This window comes from Cuculus canorus, chromosome 6 (assembly GCF_017976375.1).
Source record: "Cuculus canorus isolate bCucCan1 chromosome 6, bCucCan1.pri, whole genome shotgun sequence".
Classification (NCBI taxonomy): domain Eukaryota; kingdom Metazoa; phylum Chordata; class Aves; order Cuculiformes; family Cuculidae; genus Cuculus; species Cuculus canorus.
In genome coordinates, this window is record NC_071406.1 from 40,540,285 (window position 1) to 40,552,326 (window position 12,042).

Sequence of the window (12,042 nt, forward strand, 5' to 3'; positions counted from 1 at the left end):
ATCCTGCTCTTTCCCATAGGAGACGCGGGCAGATCTCTCCTTTTTCTGCTGGATAGGAGTTAAGAGTCTGGAAGTGTTAATTTTAAGCTTGGTTTGTTCCACCTCCCCTCCCCTCCTCAAAGTTTTAAAAGAATTTAGCTGGAATTTATTCTCAAGGTCACTTACACGCAGTGCCTGTGAGTAATCTACCCTGGATGGATGGATAACTTTGGGTGTCATTTGTCATTCTCCTTCTTCTTTTATTTATAGAGCTGATTACAGAAGCGCATCCAAAGCCAAGGGCTGCCCTGAAGTTGATGAGGTTGTGCCAGTTCACACCCACGGAGGAGGCAAGGCAGATGGCATAACCCCAATATCTTTCCAGAGGGACTTCTTAACACAAGGATCCTTCTCCTGCAGTGAAAGGGCATGGCAGGAGGTGGACATCATCCAGGAGCTCTTGGCTTTAAGTACACTCAGATTAGGATTTTAGACCCAAAACCCGGCTGTCGCCTGCACCTCTCTCTTCCCTGTGAAACCGCTGCTTTTCTTGGGAAGAAAACCATTTCCCCTGAAGAATGCTGTTGAGCAAGAGGCGCGGGAAGTATTTTGGACTGCAAATTTAAGGGAGGTTTCTGGAAGAAATAGCTTTTCCTCCTGCAGCTCCACTGATATAATTCTGGAGGGCTCACTGTGGTTTTTTTTCACCCCCCACTTAAACATCATTGGAGTTGTCACTTCCAAGCTTGTGCCTTGGACTACACAAGTGCTGCAGAATCCTGGACCCAGCCCCATCCCACCTGTGGGTTATTTGCTTCTCTGGGTGCCCTTAGCAATGCCCTGTTACTCTTCACATTTGTCCTACAGCTCAAAAAATATGAGCTGTGGAATGCAGGCAGATGGATAAACACCAGCAGGAGGGTGGTCATTTGATGTCTTTAACACCTGCAGAGACTTCAGCTTGCGGGATGAGTGGAGGGATGAACACCTCATGCTGTTCCCAGGTGGAGGGGAGGGCAGAGCATGCCTGACATCACATCATGGCCATCTCCCGACACTTCTTGCTCCCTACACCAGCACCTCTCCGACACTTCATATTTTTTGCCACAGGCTTAAGCCACAGGCAGGTCTTTTCACAGTCTTCTCCACTGTCCTGGAAACTACCCGAGGCTGATATTGAGCAGCCCTCTTCAGAGAATACTTCTAAACAAGGCAGGGAAGGTCTCCCAGATGATGGGAGTTCATCATCTCCCAGATGACATCTTTAAAAAGAAAAAAAAAGAAGAAACTGGGCAAACACCTCCAGTTCTGGACTACACTGCTTTCATGGGTGGTGGCAATCACAGGAAGCACCTGAAGCCCAAGGGCTGCTCCAACAGGACCAGCGACAGCCCTGACACAAAGCCAAGGGGCAGCTCACCCTGCCTGTGCTCGTCACGCACCAAAGTCTTATTCACCTCAAAGGAGCCCTCCAAGGTGTTTGTTTTTGCAGCGGAGCGGTGATGCATTGGTTGACTCCTCCATGGGGCCGGTATGGTTGCCCATTCCACCAGATTTGCCAGCAATGGTTTACGTTCTTGTGGGTCCAGCCTGCAGATAATTATTGGATTGCATTAGAGCTAGTCCAGGCCTGAGGCTGGTTTAGACAGGGGTCAGAAATTCCCGGGAGGGAAGGCAACAAGATGGGTATGTGTTAATGTATCCATGAAAAAGGCATCATTGATGCTGCCTTTCCCTGTTGTTGAGTCTTGGTCTCCTCCCAACTTCATCAGACCCAAAGCATCGCAGGAATGCCTCAGCTTGCACCACCAGGGAGATGTTTCCACCCTGATATCAGCTTGGCTTTGCTGCTGGGTCCCAAGAGTAAAGGCAAAGTGTGGCTGCAGGGAAGTGGGGGCGCTGAGCTCACTTGCATCCCATCCTTGGAGGCAAGGCAGCCAAGCAAGGGAGGAAATAATTGCCTTGTTTTCCAGTTCTGTGGGCACGGGGACTGCGTGCAAAGGAGGACCGTAACGGCTGACACCAGTGCCTCTGACCAACTGTCCCAGGAAAGCTGCCAGGAGCTCAAGCTGAAGAAAACGTTTATTTCATCTCAGTTTGAGCAAACAAGGGATTTTGACTCTGTGCTCAATACAACGGAAGAGCTCTCACCTCACACCTAAATCCAGCACCTTCATCAGGTAAGAGAGAGAAAATTTAGTCCCATGGCGAGTCCTTAACAGGGCTAACACATCAGCTACTTCAGGGGATGGATGGATGGACAGACGGACAGACAGACCTTGATCATCTGTTGTGCATCTCCTCCTGCCACCTTTGGCTCTTCATATGAATGCGGGCACCTCTGGATGTACCTGCATAAGGATCAAGTCCCAGTGAGGAGTGCCCTTTGGGGCACAATGTCCCTGGCAGCCCATTTTTGCACTGGGGAGCAGTCCTGCTGCCCCAAGACCTGTCCTGCTTCTTCCTGGCACCATGGGACAATATTTCCCCTCCTCTAGCTTGTCCCGAGTCCACCTTAAACACTGACCACATGTATAAAACCCCACAAAGCAGACAGCTGAGCACAATATGGAAACACCTGGCAAAACAGAATCACAGAATCACAGAATCACCAGGTTGGAAAGGACCCATTGGATCATCGAGTCCAACCATTCCTAACACTCCCTAAACCATGTCCCTCAGCACTTCATCCACCCGTTCCTTAAACACCTCCAGGGATGGCGACTCCACCCCCTCCCTGGGCAGCTGTTCCAGTGCCCGATGACTCTTACTGTGAAGGATTTTTTTCTGATATCCAACCTGAACCTCCCCTGGCAGAGCTTCAGGCCATTCCCTCTTGTCCTGTCCCCTGTCCCTTGGGAGAAGAGCCCAGCTCCCTCCTCTCCACAACCTCCTTTCAGGCAGTTGTAGAGAGTAATAAGGTCTCCCCTCAGCCTCCTCTTCTCCAGGCTGAACAACCCCAGCTCTCTCAGCCGCTCCTCGTCAGACGTTCTCCAGCCCCCTCACCAGCTTCGTTGCTCTTCTCTGGACACGCTCCAGAGCCTCAACATCCTTCTTGTGGTGAGGGGCCCAGAACTCAACACAGTATTCGAGGTGCGGTCTCACCAGTGCTGAGTACAGAGGGAGAATAACCTCCCTGGACCTGCTGGTGACCCCATTTCTGATACAAGCCAAGATGCCGTTGGCCTTCTTGGCCAAAAAAACACCCTCCACGACTGTATGCAAAAAGAACCCAAAGCATCAGCACGTACTTGAAACCTTTTTCCACTCCCAGTTGTCTCCTAAGGTTCCTGAGCCTCACCTCCCTGCGCCTGAGCCTACCTGAACCAGCCTCACCCCTGCGTTTCTGATCCCTGATTCCCCTTGGCATTTATCAAACATAAATAAAAACTGGAAAACTCCCCTGCTGGCATTCCCTCTCCCGCTCCGGGTCTGTGCCCATCCTGCAGTGCTGGGAAGCTGCGTACAGAGCCCCTTTTATTGTGCCCGGCTCTCCTCGGCTGTGCAGAGCCAACTTTCAGCCCAGTGAAGGAGCCAGGTCCATAGGAATTCCCAAGCCGTTATGTCACGAAGGGTTGTTTTGTTCCGTCCCCTCTTAAAAAACGGAAAGCACGCGTGGCATTTAATAAAACAGATGGCTGGCTTGGCTCTTGGACCACTCCGTCCCCGCTGTTCCCCACACACGTGGGCTTGCAGCAGTGCTGGGGGTTCACGACCTCACAGATGGTCTGGGTAAACGCAGTCCAGGGAGGGATGGATGGGGTAAAGGCTCCAGGTCCACCCACCTCCCACGTGCTGGTGACCAAGCACTTGGTACTCCATGAACCTGAGGGGAGAAAGGGCTTCATCTTGCAAGGATTTACAGGTGAAGGAATCAGATATCATGCTACAGTGTGATTTTATGTGAAGGCAAGGGTTTCAGCTGAGATGTTGCACACCTACACTGAAAGTCATCAATGTCCAAACACTGGAAGAGACCCCAGCAAGGGCAGAGGAGGTGGTGAAGGTACTTATGGTCATCCTGGGGAGCATCAGGTTCATAGACAGGAGCCTCATCTGTTTTTCCTCTCCCCCGTCCCTCTGCTGTTGAGCTTGTGCTCCCACAGCAAGCAGTTTTGACTCCAGCCAGGCAAAGATCCAATCTCGGGCCAGATGTCCACGCCTTCCCAGCCTGACCCTTGGCTGTGTGGAGCAGCATTCTCTGCTGGCTCCAGGGCAGGTGTCCTAAGACAAAAACTGCTCACCCTGCACTCTCCCTGCGGTACCACCAGGCAGGACCCAGAGTTCTCCGGACTGCGTGTTCCCTGGGTCAGGGTCACCCCTGGTTTGTCCCAATCTGGCCCAGATTCACAAGGAGGGTCCAGAAAAAGGAGCCGGCATGGGAAGCAGCTGAGCAGGCTTGTTTCCAGGCGGGTGCAGCTGGGGAAAGTTTATTTAGCTAAGCTGCTACTGTCTCAAGGTCATTAAAGGCACACTTGGTGCATTAGCCCCTATTTAAGCCATGCTGGTGGAACGCAGGATGGGCCAAGCATCATGGAAGAAGCCAGGAGGAAATGCCTTTTCTTGTTTTGCTAAGCAAGCCCTAAAAGCTAAAAGGATGCTCTGCCCCAAGGGCTGCTGCATCTGGAGAAACCCACCATCCATGTCCTCGCCACCCATCCCAGCACCCCGAGCAGCCGACGGCAGGGACAGCATGGCCCCATGGCCCCAGAAAGGGGCAAATGCCACGCTGGGAAATTCATGGAAGCAGCTTCCCCAAGGAGGATTTCAGCCCCTGGCACCAGCGAGCAGTGCCCCCACAGATTAAAATCATGCATCAGGTTTTAATTAATGTAACTCAGTCCCAGCAGGCTCCAAGACATCGGCAAACAGCATCTCCTCCCATCCCCTTCCTGACAAGTGATTTACAGTGGGGCTGAGGAAAGCATGCTCCACCCTAGGAAAACCCTTTGCCAGCTGAAACACGCCTCTGGGCTCACAGCTGACCCCAGGGTGGCTGAGACCTCACAGAAACGACGCACTCGTGGCATGTCAAGGAGATGAACTGGTTTGCCTGTGGCTTCCTTATCTGCTGCAGGCAGCAGGAAGCCCCCAGTGCTGGGGCCGCTGCAGTCCATGGCCTCGTGGCTGCCGTCATGAAGCCATGAGGTCATTTTAAATGTGTGTTTAATGACCGTGTTGAGATGTGCTGGACTTGCTCACCCTTAGCCCAACCTTCTCCAATATCACCCTTTTAGAATCCAGATTTTATCAGAGGTGTATATTTATAAAACCTGTGCACTGGGCTTCATCCATAGGAACCTCTTGAGTCTTCTCCTCAAGTATTCCTGTACCAAACTCTTGGATACCTTCTTAATCGTGCAAACCAAAGAGCATATATCAGCCCCCAAAGCCAGACAGATGCCTTGTCTGATAACTCCTGTATTATTTGTGTTTTAATCAGCCTGTTTATCAAGTCAAGCGCCTCCTACACCCTACCCTGGGGTAACACCACGAGTGCTACAGCTCCTTATCTCCACCTACACCCTACCTCTTATCTCCATTTAATCCTTATTTCTCAAGTAGCTTCAAGTGCATGTGTTCTCCTGCCCTCCACAGTCCTGTAGCTCTTGTATTAGCCGAAAGCTGAGCAAAGCACATCCACCACCGCTCAGATCCCGAAGCGAACAATCATAGGAGGCCAGACACTGAAGGAGCACTCAGATGATGGATACCTTCAAACCAGGATGGTGATGCAGACAGAAAAGCAGAGAGAAAATAGTATTTACAGAGCCACAAGCTCCTGAGAGGAAGAAAATGAACGCTGGGTGACATAAGGGTGACACGGGTGGAGAGGTCCTGGTCCAGGTTGCCCAGAGAAGTTGTGGCTGCCCCATCCCTGGAAGTCTTCAAGGCCAAGCTGGATGAGGCTGTGAGCAACCTGATCCAGTGGAAGGTGTCCCTGCCCGTGGCAAAGGGGGTTGGAATTGAATGATCTTTAAGGTCCCTTCCAACCCAAACCATTCCAACCCGCTGCTGTAGCCATGGGAAAGCAGCCATTCACCCTCCACTTCAAAAGGGGAAACCAGGAACAGCCCCTCAGGTAAATACATCCATTGCCAGAAATAAAGAGCTGAATATGCTTACATACACGTCAGGATTAAACTGATCTACCTACATATATATTTCATAAGTAAATATACATATATATATGCATACATATATATTTCATTAGTAATTCCATTTTCTTTTTCATGCTGCTCTTTCCTCATTCATTTCCTTGTTTTCCTCTCGCTCCTGCCCACAGCATCTACACTGGGGCTCCTTTACCAACATGATAATTAAGAAGCCTTTTCTTCGTTAAGAATTTATAAATATTAAGTACGGTGCCATTGCTGTTTCAGGACATAATAATCTCTTTTTGACCACACTCCTTCAAAAACAAACAAAAAGAAGTCAAAATCAAGCACTGCGGGTGGGTGGGAGACAGCATCTGTCCCCAGCCTTCAATCCAGCCGTGGTGGCTGGTGTAACATCCCGGTCCTGTCCTCGCTTCAGGGAAAAAAAAGGGATTGCAGGAGCTGGCCAGGGCCCAGCTCCAAATGTAACTTTGGAAATGACTTGAGAAACTCCTGTAAATGAAATTCAGAGGAAAAAAACCTGCTTCTGACTCAATCCTGGCAGAGAGGAGTCTACCTTCAAAGGGGGCTTTTCCCTTGTGTCTTTCCTTCTGGCATCCTTCTAATATGACAGCAATTAAAAGCCCCGAAAAAAAAAATGGATGGAAACAATTTGGAAGAGGTCTCTATTAGATTTGCTCTCATTAGCACCGCGGGCTATTTTTTCAGCTGCTAATTGACAGCTGCCTTCCATATGTAATGTCAAAAAATAAAAGCCCCGAGGCATTATACCAGGGTAATTTTAACCGGGGCTGTCTCACCAGAGATGGAAAGGAGAACAAGAAGGGAGACAGACACACGAGCCCACCATGGCCGAGCTGACGATGGGCAGCTCCGCTTTCAGGAGTGCCGTGTGCACGGAGACTCAGGACACACTGGGTCTTCCCACTGCCTGTTGGACCACACTTACGGTCATCACGTGCATCCACAGCAAAGATGGGATGCCCTCAGCTCCCAAAAGGCTTTGCAGCCCAAATATTCAACAGCTGCCATCGGAGCACTAAGTGTGGCTCAAGATCCTAGAATCATTTGGTTGGAAAAGACTTTTGAGATCGTTGGTCCAACTGTAACAGTCCATTATTAAACCATACCCCCGAGCACCTCATCCGCCCGATTCTTAAATCATAGAATCACCAGGTTGGAAAGGACCCACTGGATCATCGAGCCCAACCGTTCCTAACAATCCCTAAACCATGTCCCTCAGCACTTCATCCACCCGTTCCTTAAACACCTCCAGGGAAGGCGACTCAACCATCTCCCTGGGCAGCTGTTCCAGTGCTGATGACTCCTTCCACGAAATTTTTTTCCTGAAATTAATACCTCCAGGGATGACGACTCAACCACTTAAGTTTTTCCTGGGGCTGTCAAGGCATGTTTTATTGCGGTGACAATGGCTGCAACCACTCTTTGGACTTGCTCTGCTTTGGGAGACCTCCAAAGCCAAAGGTTTCCACTTAAAAAGTGGTCCCAGGAGCAATTGCTGCATCCAGGCAAGTCCTTTGGGTTCCTCTGACCTGGAAGCGGTGGTGCCCCAGCGGTCTCCACCACCTCAGGGTGGGAAACCTCCCCGTGCTCTGTAGCAGGGGCGCAGCACTTTGCCAAAAGAGCGCCCACCCAGCAGCACCGTACGGTAAGGTAGATGGCCCCACTGAAGCAGATCCAGGTTTTTCTTCGGTCTCCTGGAAACAGCAGTGAAATTCTTGTCTTGAAAGTCAACTGAAAACACACATTGAACAAGAAAGCGTTGGAAGGAGGCCCTCATTACTAACCACTACCACCATTTCTCAGCGAGATGGAGGACAGAAGAAGCATCAGGTCTTTCTGGCACGCCTTTTGCCTGCTGGTGTGCTGTCTGCAGGCACCATGGATGCTTTTTGCTGTTCCGAGGATGATGCAGGACTACACTGAATACAGCCAAGAGCTGAATTGCCATAAATATCTGTGAGGGATGCTTGCTTGGTGCTGAAAATCCATAACGGCGCGTTAGCCAGCAGAGCTGGATTTGAAAGGAAGATTGAGGTGCCTGGATAGGTGTCCAGACTCCGGGACACCACACAGCATGCAAGTGGGAGGTAACGAGAGATGTTTGCTCAGTGAATTCACACAGCAGCAGCCTTGGAAGTGACTGGAAGGTCAGGAAATGGAAAAACAGCCATATTCCAGGGGAGGCATTTCATACTTCTTGTTTAAATTGATCATTCCTAAACTGTTGGTTTTCCTTCAGCGAGTACTTCCCTGGCACCCAACCCAACTCAGACTTGCTGCTTACTGAAAACACTGACTGCAAAAGATTTTTGCAGAAAGGGCTCAAGATGTTGCCAAATTTCGGCGTGGGAGCTCACGCTGAGCATCTCTTAGGCATAAGAAACTCCTGGACAGCTGAACTTGGATTTCCTTCCTTGGAACAAGAGAAGCCCAACTATTGGACAATGCCGTACCAGGATCCCCCCACCTCAGGCTCACATTACTTCAGCTGGAAACTTCACTTTGGCTTTTTTTCCAGCTGAACGGCGAAGGTCAACAGTGGTAGGAACAGGGAAAGGAAAGCCATCAGCTGGGGATGGTACTAATCCAGCCCAGCTCGGGTGATGCCCGAGGAGATATGTCAGGTGAGCCTGTCTTTTCTTCAGAAAGAAATGAGATTGGTAGGGGAAGTACACCCTAAAACACCTTGGATTGCTGTCAAATAGCTGCTTTCAACTGTGCTTTTGATCTTCGGGAAATTACAGGTCCAACCATAGCTGCCGGCTCCATTAAGCAAATGCCAGAGTCGCTGGGCGTCTCCTATTTCCCCTTTGAGCTTTCCAGGTCGCTCCCAAAATGGGAGGGCTCCATCCCCAGGCTATGGGGTAATCTCCTGTGTCTAAGACACACCACCACCAATTGTCCTGGTCCTCTTCAGATAAGGGATGACTAAAGGTCATCCTGGAGGTGCAGAGGGATAAAGACAGTTCAGCAGAGACCACCAAGCACCTAAGTCACTGCTCCATCCCCAGCCAATGCATCCTGGGCAGATTTCCTCCTGGATAAGTCATGTTTTCAGATGCCAGTAGATTATTTCCCACCACCACCAGCAGAAACTACGGTGCCACCAACGCAGACAAACAAGTCAACACTTGGGAATCTACAAACAGATTTTTCATCTACTTGGATTGATGTATGTTCGTTATCAGGCTCGGAGCACTCCACCAGCATCAAGAACCACAGCCTTTGCCAGTGGGTGGGAAGAGCCCACCAGCCCAGCGCGTGGAGCTGGCTGTGATTTACCGAGAGGCCGCCAAGCGTACATCTCACGTGATTTCAAGTAGGAATATTTTTTTTACTGTTATTCCACACTGTAAATTTGTCTTCGCGTGACATAATTAACAACACCGCCTCGCGCAGGCAAGGCGATTTACTGGAGTGGAAATAGCTGCAGTAAGGTCATGGCTGGAGAATTTTAGGAGAAGCAGCACAAGGGCAGGAGAGCAGCCTGGACCACACAAATGGGTGGGCCCATGTGCTGCTCCAACAGCCACTATTTAGGGCTCTGCCCCACAGCACAGCGAGGAAAGGGCTTTTAAGACATCAGTGTGGCCTCTGCCACCTCAACATATTATTTTATGTTGGTTATCAGAGAGGCTTTCACATTAAATAATTCCTTGGGCATAAAGGAACAATGAAGGTTTTCCCCAAAGAGAGGGCAGGGAGTTATCTGAAACATAAATAACCACTAAATTTGTTGATTGCTCTGTTTCTATTAAAGAGAAATATGTAAGAGATCAAATTCTGCAGCCAACTTAGCTAATAGTTGGCTACACCACTGACATATCCGCATAGGCTCGCCCCTAAATAGCTGAGCTTCAGAGCTGACAGGGAGGCCTCCACTAACAAAAAAACCCCAATATCTAATTTCAATCCAGTTTCCTTGAGATGAAAACACCGCAGTTTGTGAAGTTGAACGGAGATTCTAAATTCCATCCACGCAGCATTGTCCAGAGCCTGCAAAAGTTTTGCTGTAGTGGCATTCCCACCATATTATTTGGGCCGGATTCTTTTCCTACGATCACAGAATCCTTTGATTGGAAAAGACTTTTGAGATCAAGTCCACTACTATAACCACATCACCAAGCACTTCATTTACCCATCTTTTAAACGCCTTCAGGGATGGTGAATCCACCATTTCCCTGAACAGCCCCTTCCAGAGCCCCATAATCCTTTCACTGAAGAATTTTTCTGATACCCAATCTGAGCTACCTCTGGTGTGACTTGAGGCCATTTCCCCTCATCCTATCACTTGCTACTTGGGAGAAGAGACCAGCACCCACCTCACCACAACCTCCTTTCAGGGAGTTGCAGACAGTGATAAGGTCTCCCCTCAGCCTCATTTTCTCCAGGCTAAACAACCCCATGTCCCTCAGCCACTCCTCATAACCCTTGTTCTCAGCCCCTTCCCCAGCTCCGTTTCCCTTCTCTGGACACGCTCCAGCCCCTCAATGTCCTTCTTAGAGCGAGGAACCCAAAATTGAACACAAGATTCAAGGTGTGGCTTCACAAATGCCGAGTACAGGGCCACAATCTCTGCCCTGCTCCTGGTGGCCACACTGTTTCTGATACATGCGAAGATGCCACTGGCATTCTTGACCACCTGGACACACTGCTGGCTCATGTTCAACTGTCTAAATATTAATAATTTCCATAACTGTTCACCTGGAGTGCTTGTGAACTAGGGACATAACATAACCCAGGAATCTGCCGTATATTTCATCAGGTTTGCAAGCCCTTGCCTGCTATAGGCTGGGAATACAAAGGAGCCCCTTAAACCTGAGCCTCCCAATTTCCTAATTGCTAAATTATACAGAATGACAAGATGTGATGCAAAGAGCCCCATACCATGGGACAGAGACTGTTTTATTGTCTTTAACTAGATCCACAGCCTTGAGACGGCTATCTGAATGGCATGAGGTTTAACAAGGCCAAATGCCGGGTCCTGCACTTGGGGCACAACAACCCTGTGCAGCTACAGACTGGGGGAAGAGTGGCTGGAGAGCTGCACGGAAGAGAAGGACCTGGGGGTGCTGGTTGACAGCCGACTGAACATGAGCCAGCAGTGTGCCCAGGTGGCCAAGAAGGCCAACGGCATCTTGGCTTGGATCAGAAATGGGGTCACCAGCAGGTCCAGGGAGGTGATTCTCCCTCTGTACTCAGCACTGGTGAGACCGCACCTTGAGTACTGTATTCAGTTCTGGACCCCTCACCACAAGAAGGATGTTGAGGCTCTGGAGCGTGTCCAGAGAAGAGCAACGAAGCTGGTGAGGGGCTGGAGAAGAAGTCTGACGAGGAGCGGCTGAGAGAGCTGGGGTTGTTTAGCCTGGAGAAGAGGAGGCTGAGGGGAGACCTCTACTCTCTACAACTGCCTGAAAGGAGGTTGTGGAGAGGAGGGAGCTGGCCTCTTCTCCAAGTGACAGGGGACAGGACTAGAGGGAATGGCCTGAAGCTCCGTCAGGGGAGGTTCAGGTTGGATATCAGAAAAAAATTCTTCACAGTAAGAGTCATTGGGCACTGGAACAGCTGCCCAGGGAGGGGGTCGAGTCGCCTTCCCTGGAGGTGTTTAAGGAACGGGTGGATGAAGTGCTGAGGGACATGGTTTAGGGAGTGTTAGGAATGGTTGGACTCGATGATCCAATGGGTCCTTTCCAACCTTGTGATTCTGTGATTCTGTGAACACTGTAGGAATCATACACTGGTCCCACTGGCTGCCAAGTAGGAAATTTGAGTTGTTTAAAAAGATATACACAACCAGTAACAAGACGAGGAGACATGAAACACTATTTCAAGCCTGCATAGCCTCATCCAGATTACAACAGCGCACGTGGGATGTCATCTCTACACCATGTACTTGTCTGTATGGATGAGCTAAATGTCT

The 12,042-nt window shown here is 50.0% G+C and overlaps 1 long non-coding RNA gene across 1 annotated transcript in view; it reads right to left on the reverse strand.

Moving 5' to 3' along the window:
• Positions 1-1,660: 1,660 nt before the first annotated feature.
• Positions 1,661-12,042, reverse strand: part of LOC128852576 (uncharacterized) — a 103,617-nt gene continuing 93,235 nt past the window's right edge. Inside the window, exon 7 of the long non-coding RNA XR_008450536.1 lies at positions 1,661-2,330. This is a non-coding gene — a long non-coding RNA (uncharacterized LOC128852576). The remainder of the gene's footprint in view (positions 2,331-12,042) is intronic.